The 19,532-nt window shown below is 42.6% G+C and overlaps 1 protein-coding gene across 3 annotated transcripts in view; it reads left to right on the top strand.

The window, feature by feature from the left end:
- The first annotated feature begins 7,316 nt into the window (after positions 1-7,316).
- The window catches only part of Scmh1 (Scm polycomb group protein homolog 1), a 121,324-nt gene continuing 109,108 nt past the window's right edge, over positions 7,317-19,532 (top strand). For all 3 annotated transcript variants that reach the window (XM_038334514.1, XM_038334510.1, XM_038334511.1), the window contains exon 1: positions 7,317-7,478. The gene's annotated coding sequence lies outside the window, so the exon portion shown is untranslated. The remainder of the gene's footprint in view (positions 7,479-19,532) is intronic.

The raw sequence follows: 19,532 nt of genomic DNA, 5'->3' as shown, positions 1-19,532 counted from the left end.
CCTCAAGCCTCTAATCACATTTTCCTCCCCGTTGCTGAAGGCCCATTTGAAATCCCACCTTGCCTTTGTAACCCTTCTTGGGTCTCTTCCACACACAACAGCATTTTGATTATATACCCCTTGTGTACTTACATTTTCCTGTTTTATTTCATAGTCTGTCACCACTGGACTCTAAAAGTCTTGGGAAGTCCATGATATGCTGACATTTCTCCCAATGGTCTTAAACATGGGACCACTCAGTAGTAACTGAGAGAACCAGCTGTGGACTCTGCGCACACAGAGTGGCTAAGTGAACTTGCTGAAACTTACCTCGGCAACCTAAATCCCAGCTTTATCGTTCTTTGTTAGTCCTGCAATTGCTTCCTCAACTCAAGCGTGCATATTGGCAGGCCAGGTCACCTCCGGTTCTAGCATCAGAAGTGGTTAAACTTTGACATCCTCCTACACACGTCTGGTGGGTGTCTAAGGATGAAGCTGCCTGAGAGGTATAGGTGGAGTGTAAGAAGAATGTTTGAGTCTAATGAATAGATAAGAAATAAAATCGGGGTTATGGTGACACAAACCTATAATCTCAGTCCTAGGAAGGTAGAGGCAGGAGGATCATTAGTTCAAGGCAACCTAGGCTACCCACAGTTCAAGGTCATCCTACTCAGTTCAAGGTCATCCTACACTGTCTGGTTAGGCTATTTCCAAACAAAACCATCTAACTTAATGGTCCTGCAAAGAAAACTTGCGAACACTGCTGGGCCAACATTTATGAAGTTGTGATGTAGGTACACTGTTCTTCCTTTATAGAGGAACAGGCTTAGAGAGGTTTGGGGCTTGGAGAGGTCTTAGTGAGCTGTCAGTCCTCGTCACACGCTATATCACGGAGTGAGGGTTAATGCCTTCTCCACTGTGCTGTACCTGCCAGTTCACATCACAGTTCTTGTGAGGGGACAATAGGTCCAGAGTTCCCAGCAAATCAGATTTCAAAACCTTCCAACCCTTCTTCAGGTCCAGATTTGGAACATAGATGATAGGTTTAAACTGCCCGTTTAATGACCCCAGGCAGCCTCGAAGCAGAAAGGCAGTCACAAAAGACAAACAGGAAGCCATGAGTGGGGGCATTATCGGAACCCAGAAGGAGGTTACCAAGCCGGTGTCCATGCCGCTCCTTTTCCCACCCCTCCCTTTAAGTACCAGAAGCCCATGCTTTTTCGTTGCCTTCACCAGCTCTGCCCTGATCATCAAGAACACAATAAAAGTAAAATACCGTTCTTTCAATTGGCAGTGACATAACAATCACTCTTGTTTGCTAATCCTGCTGGAAGGCTCTGCCAGGTTTAATTCCTTAATGTAATACACAGAACATCAGACCTGGACTTTCTAGCATCCTTTTTTTTTTTTTTTAAAAAAAAAAAAAAAAAAAAGCTTGTATCTTGATTAATTTGCCTGTTTTTTCTTATCCTTCTCCCATTGCCTCTGTTCTTACTTATGACCCCAAGGGTTACAGCATCTGTCCAATTTCACCCTCCAGCTGCTTCCTGAGCTTTAAAGCCCATTGATCTCCTCTTTAAAAAAAAAAAAAAAACCAAACATTAAACAATGAATGACATCTATGATGGCTGTATCCTGGGATGGTAAGTGTGGAATATAAATGAAGCTGCTGTGTCCAAGGAAACCAGCCTCACTTAAAAATATTACAGAGAAATACATTTCACATGTGGCTATCTACTGAGTGACCACTGGGAGGAGGGAGGAGGGAGCCTTCTGAGACATGTCAGAGATGCTCTGGCATCTAAGAGAAAAGCAGGGAGTGAAAAAAACAGTATGTAGCTTTATTTACATTTTAGCAAAGTAGTACTGTGTCCCCACCTGCCAAGCCTCATCCGAGTGCTGGAGCTACAGGTGTGAATGGCATTCCTGGTTCTCAAGGACCCTTCAACCTAGAAAGAGCGTTTACAAACAGCCAGCTACAGGTCTTTTGAAAGGCTGGAGTGTTCTCGGACTCGAGATTAGAGTGATTCAAAAGATGAGGGGAAGTTGATGTGTGAGAGGTTCACAGTTGACGAGGGTTAGGGTCCTCATGGCAAGGACCCTAACGCAGTTCTCAGCCAACAGCACACAACATCGAGGACCTCTGCGCTGCAACCACACACAAAAGGAATTCTGCCAACAACCCAAAGGGGCTTGCAGCACACCTTTCCCTCACAGGGGCTCCAGTTGCTTTACAGCAACAACACTGCTATCATAACTATTAACACACTTCCTTCCCTGACAAGGAGCGTCACAGATTCAGGCTGTAACTATCCCTAGGTACTAACTAAAATTCCACTGAAGTAAAGAGGAAGTGTTAGACTCAGGGATACACACATCTTTCTACTCTGCTTTCCCGAGGATGAGAGAAAGTGACCTTACACAGAAGGATGCCTGGACAGAGACTAGCACCCATACTCCCTTCAGTACTATATTCCAGGCCCTGGTCCCAGGAGTAAAGCAAGGACCCCAAGCATGGGCCAGAAGGACTTCCTTCCAAGGCCCTCTGCTCTCCAGGGACATCCACAGGACACCTCTTATGACAATAAACTCTCTACTTGCAACCTGTTTTTACCTGAAAAGTCCTTAGGAGAACTTGGATAGCTAGTTTTTTTTTTTGTTTTTTGTTTTTTGTTTTTTTTGTTTTTTGTTTTTTTGTTTTTTGTTTTTAGAGACAGGGTTTCTCTGTGGCTTTGGAGCCTGTCCTGGAACTAGCTCTTGTAGACCAGGCTGGTCTCGAACTCAGAGAGATCCGCCTGCCTCTGCCTCCCGAGTGCTGGGATTAAAGGCGTGAGCCACCACCGCCCGGCTTGGATAGCTAGGTTTATAAAACAGGTATACAAATCAAACATTTCCATCGTAAACAAATTTATTTTGCAACAATTCTTTGTAAACATAATCTCATCGTTTATCAAAGACAAAAACAGATCACTTTTATATAAATAGCTAAATCTCAGCTGAGTGTTTGACACCGCAGGATCTCTAGAAGCTATATAAAGCTGAAAGAAGAGAATCAAGTTCATAAAGTCATCTCTAACCTCCACCGTGTACACTGTTGGATGTGTGCTCCACTCCTATCCCACATGTACAGCACACATACACCCCATACCCCACCCCACACACAAGAAGTTGGGTTGAGTGATGTTTACATCCATGACAACACCAGTAGAGCTGTGGTCTCAGGATTTTATTTCCCTATAACTCACTACCTATACATGAACTCTTCTGTGGCTAAAGCAGAATCTTTTGCTTAAAAGGTCTTTGACCTCTATTAATTTCTTAAGAATTATTTTCTAGTGTTTTTAACATAAACTGTTCAAGCCAGCCACTAGAAATGCTTAGAACAGTTAAATGTCCATTGGAGTCCTCCCAGGGACATTGCCCACTTTTAAGCCCCCAACAATCTCAATTCGATGGGACGTATTTGTCTTCATGCATGTCTTTGTATTTTTATTATGGGTGTGTCCCTCAACAAAGCTTTTAATAAGCTATCAGTAGCATCATACTGCTTATTCTTTCCGTCCAGGCTTTTCTGAGATGTCTTCATGTTAGGATGTACTATAGTTCAAGATCAGGGCTCTCTTTAGGCTCTGCAGGTCCTAAGCCCATTGCAGCACACAGGCTTCACAGGAAGCCCAGTTGAACTGTGTCAAAATTTTGTCACGCGACTTTCCTATGCTCTGAGATTCTACTCTTCCCTTGATTCCTTCTGTCTGTTCAGTTGGTTTTTTGAGACAGGCTGGCCTAGACCTCATTATGTAGCCAACCAAGTTCACCCTGGAACTTCTAATCCTCCTGCCTTCACCTCCTAAATTCTGGGTAACAGGTGTGTACTATCATATCCAGCATGATTTTTTTCTTTCAATGATTCGAAATATGAAAATAAAGGTGGGGATGTGGATCAACAGGTAAAAGTATTTGTTGTGTGAGCCTGACAACCTGAGGCCCCAAACACAGGTAAAATGTTGGACGTGGTGGTGACCTCAGCAATCCCAGCACCCCCACTAAAAGATGGGAGGCAGAAACAGGGCAGTGAACTGGGGGCTCTCAAGCCAGCTAGCTGGGAGTATGCAGCAGGTGCAGCAACAGAAACAGAAAGTCTACCTCAAACAAGGTGGAAGGAGAGAACCAATGCCCTAAAAACCAGCCTCTGACCTCCACAAGTGCACTATGGCACATATGTGTCCGCTCTCTCCTTCTCCTCTTACCCTGTCTCTTCTTCCTCCTCCATACAAATTAAATAAATAATAAAAATTCAAATGTCAAGCCATTTTTAGTCTCTGTCCAAACACAAATAGGAGGGGCCAGATTTAGCCCAAGGACCATTGATTGATCTTGCTCCAGAGAGAAAAGCATTCTAAGATTGAGAATATACGGGGAAGCCTATACAACACAAAGGGCAAATTAGAAAACAAGCCAATCAAAGATGAGGAGAGAAGGATAGTGGGTCATAAATTAAGAGGGAAGTCTGTGGTTATACCATGGAGAGCCTTGAATGCCAGGCTGAGAAGTTTGGATTGTGTCCCATTGCTAATGAGGTCTTATTAAGTTTTATGAACTAGGAGACATGCTGCCAGGATCTGGCAGCTGTGGGAGGCAAGTTGGAGAGAACACAGTCTGGAGTTAGGTTACAACCCCTATAGTTACTTTATTGGACCTGGATAAGTACAGGAAGTCATTTCAAAACCACTATTATGATCTGGCTCTTAAATGCCTCCTAAAAATTAACATGTGGAAGGCTTGGTCCTCAGTGTAGCAATGTTCAGAGGTGGGACTTTGGGAGGTGATTGGACCATGAAGGATCTAACCTCATGAATGGATAAATCAATGGACAGATTCAAAACTTAATGGGTCTGGGAAGGAGGACTTCACTATAAAGGTGAGTTCCCTTATTGCTTCCTTACCACACACATAAAAGCAAATGGGTAGAGGCTAGCGAGTTGGCTCGGTGGGTAAAGCCCTTGCCGTGAGAGCATGAAGCACCCACGTAAAAGCTTGGTACAGTGGCACACATCTCTAACCCCAACACCTGGGGGTGAAGACAAGTGGATCTCTCCCTTTCACAGGCTAGCCAGCCTAGCTAATCATTGAGCTCTAGGTTCAACAGATAAGATGGAAAGCATCAGAGACAGACACTGGATCTCATCCTCTGGCCTCTATAGGTACACATACACACAAACACATACATGCATGTAACACACAGGTGACATGACAGTGCAGGGAAACTTCTGAAATTGTAAGCGCCAATAAACCTTTGCGCCTCCGACTTCTCTCGGGCACTCCGTCACAGTGCGGACAGCAGATTAACTAGGTGACTGGCAGCATGCTGGAGCCATTGCTTGCAGCAGTGAACCAAGACAGAGGAGGTTTATGAAGTCGCTATTTATTTCTCAACCTGTGAAACTGAAGAGCTCCCTTTGGAACTGTACTAGAAGTGGAGCCTCAGACAAGCAAGTCTGAGCAGAGGGCGGATGAGAAAAGCCAAATGCCTTGAGTTAATCCTTCCCACATCAGGCATCTGATAATCCCCATGTTCTAAAGAGCTCTTTATTCTTTGTTTTCTTGTTTTGCTTTTGAGGCAAAACGTTGGGTCTCAGTAGCCCAGGCTGGATCTGAGCTGGTGATTTTTCTGTCCCAAGCTCTCAGGTGTTGAAAGTGCCACCACATTTGAAAGGGAAGAAAACAGAAGCCAGAGATGGTAAGGTCAGCTCGTAACTGCCTCCCGGGATATAGCCTCAGCACTTCACCTCACAGGACCATCAGTCAGAGGCTATTCAGTGAGATTCTGGGAAACTCGGATTATTTACACCTTAGTTAAGGTTTCTATGGCTGTGATGAAACACTATAGCCAGAAGCAACTGGGGGAAGGAAAGGGGTTTTTCTTTTGCTTACACTTAACGGTTCATTACTGAGGGAAGTTAGGGCAAGAACTCAAAGCAGGAACCTGGAGGCAGGAGCTGATGGGCTATGGAAGGATGCTGCTCACTGGCATCTGCTCACTGGATGCTGCTCATTTCCGATTTTCTTGAATATCTTGGGCATAAGGACCCTCGCACTGTGCTCTCTAGAAAGCTAAATTATTAGGGAAAAGACACCACAGATCACTGGCCTCTGAAAGGATCTCAGGGACCATACATTACCCTGGACTTCAAAGAAAACCAGTTCGAAGCTCTAATCTTGATGTGCACGGAACTCCTATGTCTTCTCTTCCCTCTCTAACAGCATCACCACCATATTCCTGGAGCCTTTCATGCTCCTGCGAGCCATGCATGCCACGCCTTGACACCTTTGCCCATCCCCTGAGCTGCATTCCCTTGCAGCTTCTATAGGAGCGTGCTTGAATGAGCTTGGGCCGGAGGGCTGCTTTCTTGGAATCTTCCGGTTCTAGTTCTGGTTCCACTGCTGTGATAAAGACCAAGCCCCTCAGCAACTCGAGGAGGAAAGGGTTTATTCGGCTCCACTTCCACAGCCCCGTCTATCCTGTCCGCAGTCCAGGAGTGGCGCCTCCCACATCAAACATTTATCAAGAAAATGCCCACACAGACTGCCTACAATCTGATGGAGATAAGTCCTCAATTGAGATTACCTCTTCCGAGAAATGTCTAGGTTTGTTTCAAATTTACAAAAACACATCCCCCTTATACCTGGCCCTCAGGCAGGAGCACAACCTTTGAAGCTGCGTGAGTAACTTCCCCTTCTTGGACTAGTTTCCAGGCAGCTAAAACATCATGTCCAAGAAAGGCAATGGTTTGTAAAAGTGGGAGTGTGTGTGCTGGGTTATCACCGGATGATTGACCCCAAGGGTCATCAGGCCTGGAACACCACGGCTCAAAGCCCATTCCAGGGCAAAAGAGAAGGCCTGTTTTCATTAGCGTTGTTGCATTGTTGCACCTTCTCGGGGTGCACTCATTTTCTCCTTACGCCAACCTTTTCCCGCCGGCGCGTCGGGAGAAGGTGCGAAGGAACTCTCTGTAAGGTCACCCCACAGTCGGCCTCCGGCTGGGTGGGGAGCTGAGGGCCGACGGGATTCGAACCCAGGCCTTCAGAGGACGTCCCTGGTCTGGGAGACGGGAGCGATACAGCGGGTCCAGGCGCTTAGGGCCGGCGGGCGCGGGACGCGCGGCGGGAGGCGCCAGGCGCGAGCGGGGTCGCTCCTTCCCGCCGCCCCGCGCGCGCGAGCCCAACGGCCCCGGCGCGCGCCACCTCGCGGCAGGAGTCTCTGGCGGGCGGGGCTGCGCAGCTCTCGCCCCCGCCCCTCGGCCGCCGCCGCCGCCGCCGCCTCGGTGGAGCCCCCCGCCGTTCGCGGCTCGCCACCCGCCGCCGCCACAGCCGCGCCGCTTTCCTGAGCCGCCGCCCGCCCCTGCCGGCGTCCTCGCTCGCTCCCTGCGCAGCGGAAACATGGCGGCTGGAAGGGAGTGAGACGCCCGCGCCCCCGCGCCCCGCGCCGCGGTCGCCCTCAGGTAAGCGCCTGGGAGCCGCCGCCAGCCGAGCCCGTGCCCGGAGGAGCCGCCAACGGCGCCCGGCCAGAGTGAGCCCCCGCCCGGTGACCCCGCGGCCCTCGGGTGGCTGTGTCAGCCCGGCCCGAGCCCCGGCGGCCTGCGCGCCATCCGCTCGGGCCCAGTGTCCGGCGGCGGCCTGACTCGCCGGGGTCGGCTGGGGGCGCGGCGCGCGAGTGCAGCAGGCACGGAGCCCCCTTCCGAGGGGACAGCGGGGCTGGGGCGGAACCGGGAAGCCTGGCTCGGGCCCGGTGCGAGGCTCTTTCGGGCTGGTGGGACGCGTCGCGGGGGAGTCGCCGGGGTCCCGGCAGCGGAGGACGGGGGGTCGAGGGTGCAGAGGCTTGGAGCGGTCTGTCTGCCAGCGTCCCGGGGCGGGAAGATCTCAGCGTGTGCCACCTGCTCGTGCCTGGCTAGCACCCGGCCGCTGCAGCAGGTTTCGAACCTCAGACGGGTGCGGGGTGGGGGTGGGGGACGGCGGCGGACCACCGGGGAGCACAGCAGGGAAAGGGGTTCCCAGGCAATTGGGTGAACCACCTTAACATCCCAGACGCGAAGAGAACCGAGAGTCATCCAGGATCTTCCACTCTCCGCCTATTCGGAACGGAAGTTATCTTTTAAAATCCCAAATAAAACCTCATTAATTTGGCGAACCTATTAGGAGGGCTCTCTGTCCTAATACCGTTCCAAGGAAACTTAGTCTGGCCCTGGATGGATTTGGTTAGAGGTGGAAAGAAACGGCTGTCTCCCGTCTCTTTTCTTCGTTTCCCCTGTGGGCAGCTGTGAAGATAGTTACCTTGTCCCCGGAGTCTTGTTTTGGCTAACTCCCAATTCTTTTAGTCGTTTCTCTTACTCCGTTACTCTTTGATGAGCTCTAGTTTGCCCACGTCGCCCTCATTAAAGATCTTTTTGTGAGACGAGGGATCAAACTCCGTCGTTTCTGAAGGAAGTTCTTTGACCCTCAAGGACTGACCTTCTTAGACTCTCCCTTCCTCATTTCTGTGCTGTGTTAATCTTAAGAGGGTGGGGATGAGGGAAAGCTGTCTAGTAGCACGTGTTCACCCAAGCTAGAAGAGATTCTCATCCTGTTTTGTGGTTTCTCTTCCTTTAAAAAAAAAAAAAATCTGTGAACACTTCATCAAGTGAGCTAATGTATATCAAAAGATTTTACAGTGTAATATATCATGCAAATAAAAGAGCTTATTATTTTTGCTCTAGAAAGGATTGAGACCTAGTTTGGTGCCAAACTGCAATTTAATATTTGCTTGGAGAGAGAACTGCCTTATTACAATGAACTGTGTGCTTTTTCTGCCAACAGAAGGCCCCAATTTGCTGTGAAAAACAACACTTTTTGTTGCTCATTTTAAAGCATTTTTTTTAAAGTCACTTAGCCTTGGTGGTACATAGGGTTAAAGTACTTAAAAAGGATCCTTTATCAATTTCTTAAGCACTTGCCTAAGCAGCCCTGCAAATGAGTAATTTCTTAAGCCCATTAGAGGCGTGATGGCCTTGTAGATAAAATGTTTTTGTGTCTTGGACCTTGTTCTAGCTCTAAAGCAAAGTTTCACTGTTTTTTTTTTTTTAACTATGGCAAGCAGTCAGAACTGCCTTTATCATTGCTCTTGTCTTTGTTTCTTAACTTGGTTAGTGGCTTTAAAGCTTGTAGCAGAGATGTCAAAATTTTTAAATAGATTTATTTTTAGTTGTGTGTGTGTGTGCACCCAGGTGCACGCACATGAGTGCAGTTCCCGAAAAAGGCCAAAGGACTCAGAGTGCCCTACAGCTGGAGTTAGTTGCAGGCAGCTGTAAGATGACTGACAGGTGGATGCCAGGAGCTGAGCTTGGGTCCTTTGGAAGAGAGCTACATAATCCTAATCACTGAGCTGGCTTTCCAGCCCCATGCATATGCCAGGGTTAATTTCAGGAATGTTTGTACAAATGCTGTTTCACTTTTGAGTAAATTAGTAAAAAAAAAAGTTTGTGTGGCACCATTCTCTAAAGAACTACGTAGATACAGAAGTCTCTGAACCCTCCTGTGTAAGAATTCAAAAAACAGAAAACACTGGGTTGACTGTTACAATGAAATTTAAACTTGTCGTATTCTAACTTTTATACTTATATACAACCCTGTGTCAGGCATGGTGTTATAAGTGTGGTGCTAAGCTGACTACACAGAGATAAGAGACATTTCTTACTTAGACATTGCTTACTTAGGTTATCTCAATAAAGGTTAAGAACTGTGTATAAAATTCTCTGGTTACCTGACAGTGAGGGCTCTTGAGCTAGCCAGGCTTTGAGGAAAGGTTTTGGGGAGGGGTGAGTCCAGGCTCTGTGATAAGGGGGCCAAGAGGAGTAGAATATGCATAAGTAAAGGAAAAGTGTGAGAAAAGGAGAGATCAGCACAAAAGCCACAGGATTTTATGACTGCTAATAAGAGTAAAGATAAAACAGTAAATTATGAGGCTTCAGCCAGGCAGAAGCCATGTCGTGGACCTTATATACATAAACATTGTGAAATTAATTTAGTGGGTGATGTTTTTAATCATTGAAAGACTTACAGAAAAATCTAGACATAGTTGAAGTAACATTAAAAATAGAGATGAAAAGAAAGAAATTTGAGAAAACCTATGAGATCTTACATCTATGAGGGAATGATTAACTGAAACAGGAAACATTTGAAGATGAGAATTTTTAAATTTAAGTTTATTTACTTATTTTTAGATTTAGCAATTTCTTGAGGTAGAACAGGGAACAAATACAATGTGGAAGAAAAGAGTTTGAAGTCAGAAAGTGAACTATTGCTTTATTATTAATAATAAAAGAGTTGTCTGATAGGGAGTATGGAACTGTTCTAGATGACAGCAAGGTAGGGGTGTGTGTGTGTGCATGCACGCACACACAAGAGGGGTGTAACTAAAATACAACAGAAGCAAAGGGAAGTGGAGTGTGACGAGCTGTGAGGCTAGTATATATTGAATGCATTGTGTGTGTGTGTGTGTGTGTGTGTGTGTAGCAAAGTGATTTAGGATGATGGGATGAGGAAGAGAAAAACTGACCCAGGTGCAATAAGGATAAAGATTTAATTGAGGTAGTAGATGACACGTGAAGCCGTGAGGCAGAAAGCGGTATGGCCAGATGGTACAACCCTCAAAGGAGTTTTTAAACACAGGAGTGGGTAAGTAATGGTTTTTGTTTTTTGTTTTTTTTTTTTGTTTTTTTTTACTTTTTCCTTCTTACTGGCAGGGTTCTGATCTCTTCATTTTCATTCAGGACTCACATCAATTGTTATTTGCACTGAAGAGACTGTTTTAAGTCTTGAAAATAAGGGCAGATGCCCTGTATTGAATCCTTTCTGCCCATATATAGTGACAGGTTTTTTTTTTCTCAGATGATTGGTTGGGTGAGTAAGAAAAAATTAGATTAAGCAGTGAAATTAATCTATGGTTTCGGGGGAGTTTAGTAGAAAATGCCTAGACTTTGGCTTTAGAAAGACCAGGATTCAAATTTAGGCTCCGTTTCTAGCCTTATGGCTGTAACATACCCTGAGCTATAGAATAAATAAATAAATACTATTTCATAGTTTCACAACGTTTGCATGAAAAACAGTCACTAGAAAAGAAATTGGCTCTTCATGGATGTGAAATAAATGCTAATTTTCTTATCCTTACTTTTAATAGGCTTATATTCTGCTTACAGAAATAAAGCTTTTCCTTCCACACTTAACCAAAATTACTAGACAGAATACAGTAAATATTCTTTTACCCTAGGGAGGTAAAAGTAGAGTAGTATAGCAGTTCAGAGGAGAGAACAATCATTTTTCAGTACTTGAAAACAAGTTTAATCTTCACATTCAAAATAATTTTCTTTGGATCCTAAAGATCAAATTTCAGTAGATTAAATAATAATTATGTCTAGCTACCCAGTATTTCAAATATAGAGTATTTTGTTTAAAATTATTAGCTTTGACACAAATTTGAATATGGTATTTAAGTCAATAATGAGATTAAAGTGATGGATTTGGTCTGTGAAAGAATTGCTTCTAGACATATTAGTGATCAATGGGTTGTTCATTCTCTCTACCTACCTCAGTTTACTATGTGTTCATTTATAGATATTAATTTAGAAGTTCAGATTTTTGTCTGAAGTAAATAAATTCCACATCTGAAAATAAGTTTCTGTGTAGGCAGATTTTAGGTTAGCAAAGTAACTATTGTGGTTTGTTTTGAAGCTGTAGTTTAGTCCTTGTAATGACCTTGTTTGATAGATAGGCTCAGTCAAACTCTGGATTTTTATTGACGAAAGATTCTCTTTCCCACTGTACTGATTTAGAATTAAAACAAAGCTCAGATCTCTCAGTGTTGCTAAATATTAACTGCATAGATGCAGGTTACTTTGATTCTCAGGTACTCAGCCTCTTTATAAAGTGAGGGAAGGTATAATGCTAAGGTTGAACTATGAGTTCGTGTAGAGCAGGTAGTCATTGGTCACATAATGCACTGAAGTGTCGGGTCCCTCTTTCCTCATCTGTGGTTGATACCTTGGTCAAAGCTTAGTGCTAACTCAAGCTATCAAGGACTTTCTAGAGTTAATTGTTCTGATAACTTCATGGTTGGATAAATCCAGCAATTCTTGGTATCCCAGCTTCTTCACTCATTTGTCATCTTTGGTATTCTTATTCTTGTCTGGCCTGACTTCCTTTCTCTCCTAAGCCGTATTCTCTTCTTGTTCTCCTAAACTACTGTTTCCTGTATTGTTAACCATTTTGCTGGTGGTGGTGTGTATGCACCCTGGAATCCTGGCGGGGGTATTAATTGTTCTGTAACCCTTTTAAATACAGTGCTTTCTCCTACAAACATCTCAGTGGGAGAGTCACAGATACCTAATTTTTCTGCCTCCACTGTTTCCAGACCGTGTCTTTTCTTTCTTGTTGAAATGCCCATGGTTTTCTAGAATAGGTATTATATTGCCCTTGTTAGATCTTCTTCATCGTTTAGGACCTGGAGCACACTGTCTCCTACAATCTCTGTTACTCTCCTCATTCTGAGTGACTTCAGTGTTCATATGGATGATTTTTTTCCTCTAAAACTGTTTTCTTCTACTCAGGAGATCATCTCTATACCTAATTCATTTCCCTGTGTCATCTTATCTCACCTAGAGCCAGCCCACCTCTGAAATGATAAGTGAAGGTGGACAGTTTTCTGCAGAATTTCTGCCTACCTGGCCTTTGGTTATTCTCACTAGATCTGGCCCTTGTTCTTTTCATTCCCTTCCCTTTCCAGTTCAGTGTTGCTTCATATGCCTTTTTTATTCACTCTCTTGCCGTTACCCTCTAGTACCATGCCTCATTTTTCTGGCCCTGTCTGGCTGAAGTCATAAACTTGTTGACTTAAACTAACCTCTTTCATTGTATCAATTTTACTGAGCATGAGACAAACCACACTGTTAAATTGATTGCTGCCATTGGGCTTTTGCTATATACATATTTTTTGCCCTATATTCTGTGATGTTGTGTGTAAAAATACTCTTTTCAAGTTTCTGACCTCTGTAATGCCTCTTCTTAATCTCAACCTGTGGTCAACTGCTTAGAAGGGGTATTTGTCTCATATCCTTCCAACAAGGTTGCTTTAAACTGTATATGTGTTTTCCTGCATCTCCTGTTTACTAAACTAAATCTCTGAGGCTTGTTTTTTCTAGTTGTTAACCTCTTTCTCTTGTCTGACTTCACACACACACACACACACACACACACACACACATCTTATCAGTGAAATAAATCTTGTAAAATGTTTATCCTTTATAAACATAAGTTATATACACTGGGAATATAAACTTTCTCACCTTTACTCTTTATTTACATTTTATTTCAGGTCTCTCTCCCTCTTCTCTCCTTTTCCCTCCCCCCCCCTCTCTGTGTGTGTGTGTGTGTGTGTGTGTGTGTGTGTGTGAGTGCACCCCTGAAGGTCAGAGGTCCTGGGATTTGAACTCATGTCATTAGTCTTGGCAGCAAGAACCCTTACATGCTGAGCCATCTTGCAGGCCTTCCACCTTTATGTTTCACTGTAGCTTAACTTAATAAGGTTCAGTTTCCTTATCTGAAAATGAGGATAACAGAGTACTTAGTAGGTGCTATAGCATCTTAAGATTTCTGTTAGTTTTAAGTTTTTTTCATAACCTATATGAAGAAGTTCTATACAGTGTCTGAAGCTCTGTAGGACTGTCATATGTTACATTTGTGTATATATTAATTATTGCTGCTTACATCAATGACATAATTGGTCTTCTTACTTCAAAAATAAAAGACACATTTAAAGGTTTAGGAATTTGTCCCGGTCACCACAGTGAAGGGGCAAAGGCATTAAAGCAGTAGGCTCCAGCTTACTTTTCTTTCGTCATCCCCCTCTTCCGTAAACATCTTCTGTTCTCCTTGGGTTCCAGTTCCCTTCAGTGTTTGGGTGTCGTGCTGACTACATCACTGCATGCAGTATTTGAGTGAGAACATTTCTTCCCTTGCCTGCCCTGCACCACATTCTCCTAACAAGCAACTGCTCACTTGGTTTCCAAGTACACCTGCATACTCAGAACTCAAACCCTTCTGCAATCTGATATTTCTTCTGAGAGTTAGCCTGTGTTTAGCTACCCATATCGGCATCACAAGAGCTGTCAGCCTTATCTCCCTCAGTCAGTAAGCCACCTTGTTTTCGGCATTTGTTACAACAGCACTAGCAAATTAATATCTACTTCAGAGCAGTTAGTGTTCAATTCTGCCTAGGAGTAACAGGGGTTCTGCTGGTCACAGTAGGAAGGAAGGTAGGGAAGGACAGATGACTATAACTGTAAAATATTGACAGATGATGTTGTGTACATGTTTTTAAATTTAAAGTGTGTATTAATCCTGTCAGTGGGATGCCAGACGTTGTCAACAGCATTTTCTGATAAAGAACAGAGTGCAGATAGAGGAAATGATATACCCAATTTTGAACAGCTAGGAAGTGTCAGAATGCCTCCTCATAACCAGGCCTTACTGCACTCCACACTTTGTCTAGAGTGACTCATTGCCTCTTTTGACCTCTTCCTAAAAACTTGGTGTGTATTATTGAACCTCATAGTGGTTCTCCTGAAAGTCACCATAAATTCATTTTCTTAATTTTTGATCCTATAAAGTCTGCTGTATTATTTTACCCTCCATGTTTATTATAAATATTAGTCACTTTTAAATATAAAAGCATATATACATATTTTATCTACAATGGTTTTTGCTGCTTGGCTTATTATAGCAATATTCCCAGGTACTTTCTTAGACTATTTTATTAGAGTTGCTTTACACCATGCTTATGTCAGCTTGACACAATTTAGAGAGAATCATTTGGGAAGAGGGAGCCTCAGTTGGGAAAATGCTCCCACCAGACTGACCGGTGAGCAAGCCTGTGGTGCATTTTCTCGAGTGATGATTGATATGGGAGGGCCCAACAGACTATGGGAAGTGCCACCCCTGAGCAGGTAGTCCTAGGTGGTATAAGAGAGCAGCTAAGCAAGCCATAGTGAGCAAGCCAACCAGCAGCATCCCTCCACAGCCTCTCCATCAGTTCCTGCCTCCAGGTCCCTGCCCTGACTTTCTTTGATAATGGCCAGTGATAAGAAAGCGTAGGATGAAATAAACCCTGACCTCCCCAAGTTGCTTTTGGTCAGTGTTTTAGCACAGCAAACATTTCCTCTGGAGCATTCTAACACAGTAGAAATAAACTATTTTAACCATGCTGTTAAGTGTAATAGAAAATAGAAGAGCCAATATATTCCTTCTTGAACAGATAATTTAGTATTCTTAGTAAAAATTCTGTCCCACCAAAAAATTAAGAGTATAAAAACTTACATAGGGCTGGAGATGGCTCAGAGGTCCTGAGTTCAATTCCCAGCAACCACATGGTGTTCACAGACATCTGTAATGAGATCTGATACCCTCTTCTGTCGTGCAGGTGTACATGTAAGCAGATCACTGTGCATATCATAAACAAATAAATCTTTAAAAAACTTATATATAAAGAATTAAAGGTTAGTAATCCCAAAGTAAGAGATTATTTTAATTTAGACACATAATTTTATTGTCCAGGCTTCATTTGTTCATTAATCCAACAAATATTTGTTTCTAAAATTTTTGTTCAGACATTGCTATGACCTATGCTATGTGTCTTAGGTAGGGCTACTCTTGCTGTGATGAAACACCATGACCAAAAGCAGCTTGGGAGAAAAGGGTTTATTTCACTCACAGTTCCATATCATTATCAAAAGCAATGAGGGCAGGACAAGAACCTGGAGGCAGAAGCTGATGCAGAGGCCATAGAGTAATGCTGCTTATTGGCTTGCTCCTAATGGTTTGCTCAGCCTGATTTCTTATAGAACCCAGGACCACCAGCCCAGGGTTAGCACCACCCACAAAATGGACTGTGTCTTCTTCCTTGACCACTAAAATGCCTTATAATAGGATTTTATGGGTGCTTTTCTCAATTGAGGCTTCCTCTTCTCTGGTGACTCTAGCTTGTGTCAAATTTAAATAAAACTAGCCAGTACACTATGATAAAGATGGATGCTATAATTTTAACAATTAAAAGATAAGTCATAGATTGAAAAGTATATATTTGTGGTACACTTAATAGTCAATATTAATATAATAATAAAACCCCTTTTAGTGTATTAAAACAAGACAAATCAGTATACAAAATAGATTGTTTATTAGCCATCTGGACAAATTAAGTTTTTATAAGATGCCATTTTACACCTATCAAATTGGCAAAAAATGAAGCCTTGCAATCTCATTACTGTCAGTTGGCTAGTTATGACTTTGGTCATGTGAGAAGTATGGGATAAACTTAGAAGTTCTATAATGCTTTAAAAAATAAAACCTTTTACCACCAAGCCTGGGGACTTCTGCCCCAACAAAATTGTAAACACTAGGTTTTCATGTAAGACTCTTGCTGTATCGTGACAGTTGTGATTGGTGAGTTGACCATCCTGGCTGCCAGTTACACTGCGATTGTAACAACATTTTTACTTTCTGTACAACAAGGAAAAGCTTTGTAAATAAAATCTTAACATTTAAAAAAAATAAAAATAAAACCTTTTCAGGAATTAGGGAGATGAGTCAGTAGGTAAAAATGCATGCTGTATAAGCATGAAGACCTGAGTTCAAATCCACAGCACCCATAAGAAAAACTGGGCATGGTGATGCGCAACAGTAATACCAGTCCTGGGAGGTAAAGACAGAGGCCAGGAGCTTACCCAGTCAGACAGTAGCCCAGACAATGATCTCCAGGTTCAGTGAGAAACTCTGTGAGAAAAAATAAAGTGGAGATCCGCAGAGTAAGGTTTTTGATATCTACCTTTCACCTGTGTACATACACACATCCCAGTTCACATGTGCACGCACATGCATGTACCACATACCCAAGCACATACAAACACATCAAAGAAATGTTATCTTTTGAGAAATCTCAAAAGAGTTTGCATTCTACTAAAAATTATTTTCATCATCATTTCTGATTATATAGTGAAAACCATTTGTAGAACTCTATCTTACAGTGTGTATTCTGTAAATATTATATAATGACCTCAGAGGACCTCTTGGTGTAGAAAACTATTGCTAAACAAATGTCTATAGAGCTAGAAATTGTCTTGTTTAAGAACCCATTCCCCAAATCCTCCAACTCAACTCATATTTTCATCACACCTGCAGCTGATTTAAAGCAGTTTCAATTAATGACCAAGCAAGGATTTGCAGGGACAAAGCCTGCTGCTGAGCTAATGGGTAGGGTTGTTTTTATGTTGATCACCATACTTAGTTGTTTCACTGACTTCTTGAGAGTTGTTAGTCGAATTTTTGAAATGTTGTATCTTTATTTTTCCTACCTTTATTTTATTTTACTTGTTTAAAAACAAGGCAGGGATTGTATAGCCTAATAGTAGAATACTTGCTTAGTATATGTGAGGTTCTGAGTTTAATTTCTAGAATAAATGAATAAGTAAATAAGTGATTGAAATGAGAGATGAGGTAAGAATTAAATCAATACAAGTTTCTTTTTAATTCAATGAAAGTTTTGAGTATTTTTATTTTGAAATGTAAATGTAAAATAATTGGCTTTATTTTATTCATTAGCATGCATTGATTTTACACATTGATATGTTCAATGTGATTTTTTCCAACCATTTTTATCTAGCTGATCCCCTTTCTCACCCTCTATAAATCACTATTCTATAGTCAAGACTGCCATGTTTCCCTTTTCTTTACTTTTTACCCTCCCACAGATGAGAGAGAACATGTGGTACTTGTCTCTCTGTGCCTGCCTTACTTCACTAAATAAATATCTTCTAGTTTCATCTATTTTGCTACCGATGACAGGATTTCATTCTTTTTCATTGCTTGAAAGTATCTACCTTTACACACACACACACACACACACACACACACACACACACACACACAGGTTGATGGATAAATGAGATGCTTTCCTAGTTTGATTCTCTATTGTTGTGATAAAACACTAATCAAGAGCAGTTTAGGGGAGAAGAGGATTATTTTAACTTACAGGTTATAGCCCCCCCCCATCTTTGGAGGAAGCAAGGTCAGGAGCTCAAGAGCAGAATTTGAAGATAAGAACTGAAACAGACCATGGAGGAGTGCTGCTCACTGAGTAACTTGCCTTCCTACACAACTCAAGACCACCTGTCCAAGAGTAGCATCATCTGTAGTGGACTGGGCTCTCCACGTTAACCATTAATCAAGCAAATATCCCTCCAGACTTAACCTGCAGATCAAATCTGATAGAGCCAATTCCTCAGCTGAGGTTCCCATTTTCCAGGTGATTCTAGTTATGTAAAACTGACAAAAACTAGCCAGCACAGATACCATATTTTCTTTACTCATTCATCTGATGGGCACCTAGGTTGATTCTTGGTGTTTGCTATTTTGAATAGCACCTCAATGAACATAGACACGGAAGTATCCCCGTGTTTACTAATCACATTTCCTTCCAGTGTGTATCCAGAATTGGGACAGCTGTCTTGTATGCTAGATCTACTTTTCTTTGACAAGTATGCATTTATTGTAGGAAATAATGCGTTGGTTATGCCATTTTCACATGTGTGTGTTACATACTTTGATCATTTCTTTCCCCATTATACCCTTCTCCTCCCTCTGCCCAAGCAGTCTTCCTACTTTTATGTCTTCTTAAAACTCATATATTCTATGTATGGTAGCATATGATATGTGTCTTTCTGTATCTAGCTTAGTGAGACTCTGTCTCAAAAAAAAAAAAAAAGCTAACCACACATGGATGAAGCTAGATCCCCATTTCTCAACTTCAAATGAATCAAAGACTTTAATGTAAACCTTAAAGCTTTGAAACTTTGGGAGGAAAAAGTACAGAAAACATTTCAAGATACTGGCAGTGGTGTCTGTCAAGAGAGAAATGAATATGGAAAATGTGGCATTTAGGGCTGGAGAGATGGCTCAGAGGTTAAGAGCATTGCCTGCTCTTCCAAAGGTCCTGAGTTCAATTCCCAGCAACCACATGGTGGCTCACAACCATCTGTAATGGGGTCTGGTGCCCTCTTCTGGCCTGCAGGCATACACACAGACAGAATATTGTATACATAATGAATAAATAAATATGTTTTAAAAAAAATGTGGCATTTATACAGAATGAAATTTTTTATTTGGGAAGATTAAGGAAGTTATGTCATTTGTCTTTACTTATGTACAGCCTATAGTGGTTATGCTTATTTATGTGCCCACCAACCATGTGTAGAGTTTCTTTTCTACACATTGTGTGTGTGCATGCATATGTATGCACATGCTGTATATGTGTGTTCAGGTCAGACTATACCCTCAGGTGTTGTTTCTCAGAATTCTCAGGAACTGTCTGTCTACCCTCCTCCATATTTTTTGGTTTTGTTTTTGAGACAGGATCTTTTCTAAATAAAATTGCAAATATCTTCTAATTATCTGAATCAGGTATGAGGAAGCCCCTGGAT

The sequence above is a fragment of the Arvicola amphibius genome, chromosome 6 (genome assembly GCF_903992535.2).
Source record: "Arvicola amphibius chromosome 6, mArvAmp1.2, whole genome shotgun sequence".
Taxonomy (NCBI): Eukaryota; Metazoa; Chordata; class Mammalia; order Rodentia; family Cricetidae; genus Arvicola; species Arvicola amphibius.
Note: the sequence above shows the minus strand (reverse complement) of the source record. Positions and strands in the feature narration are given on the sequence as shown.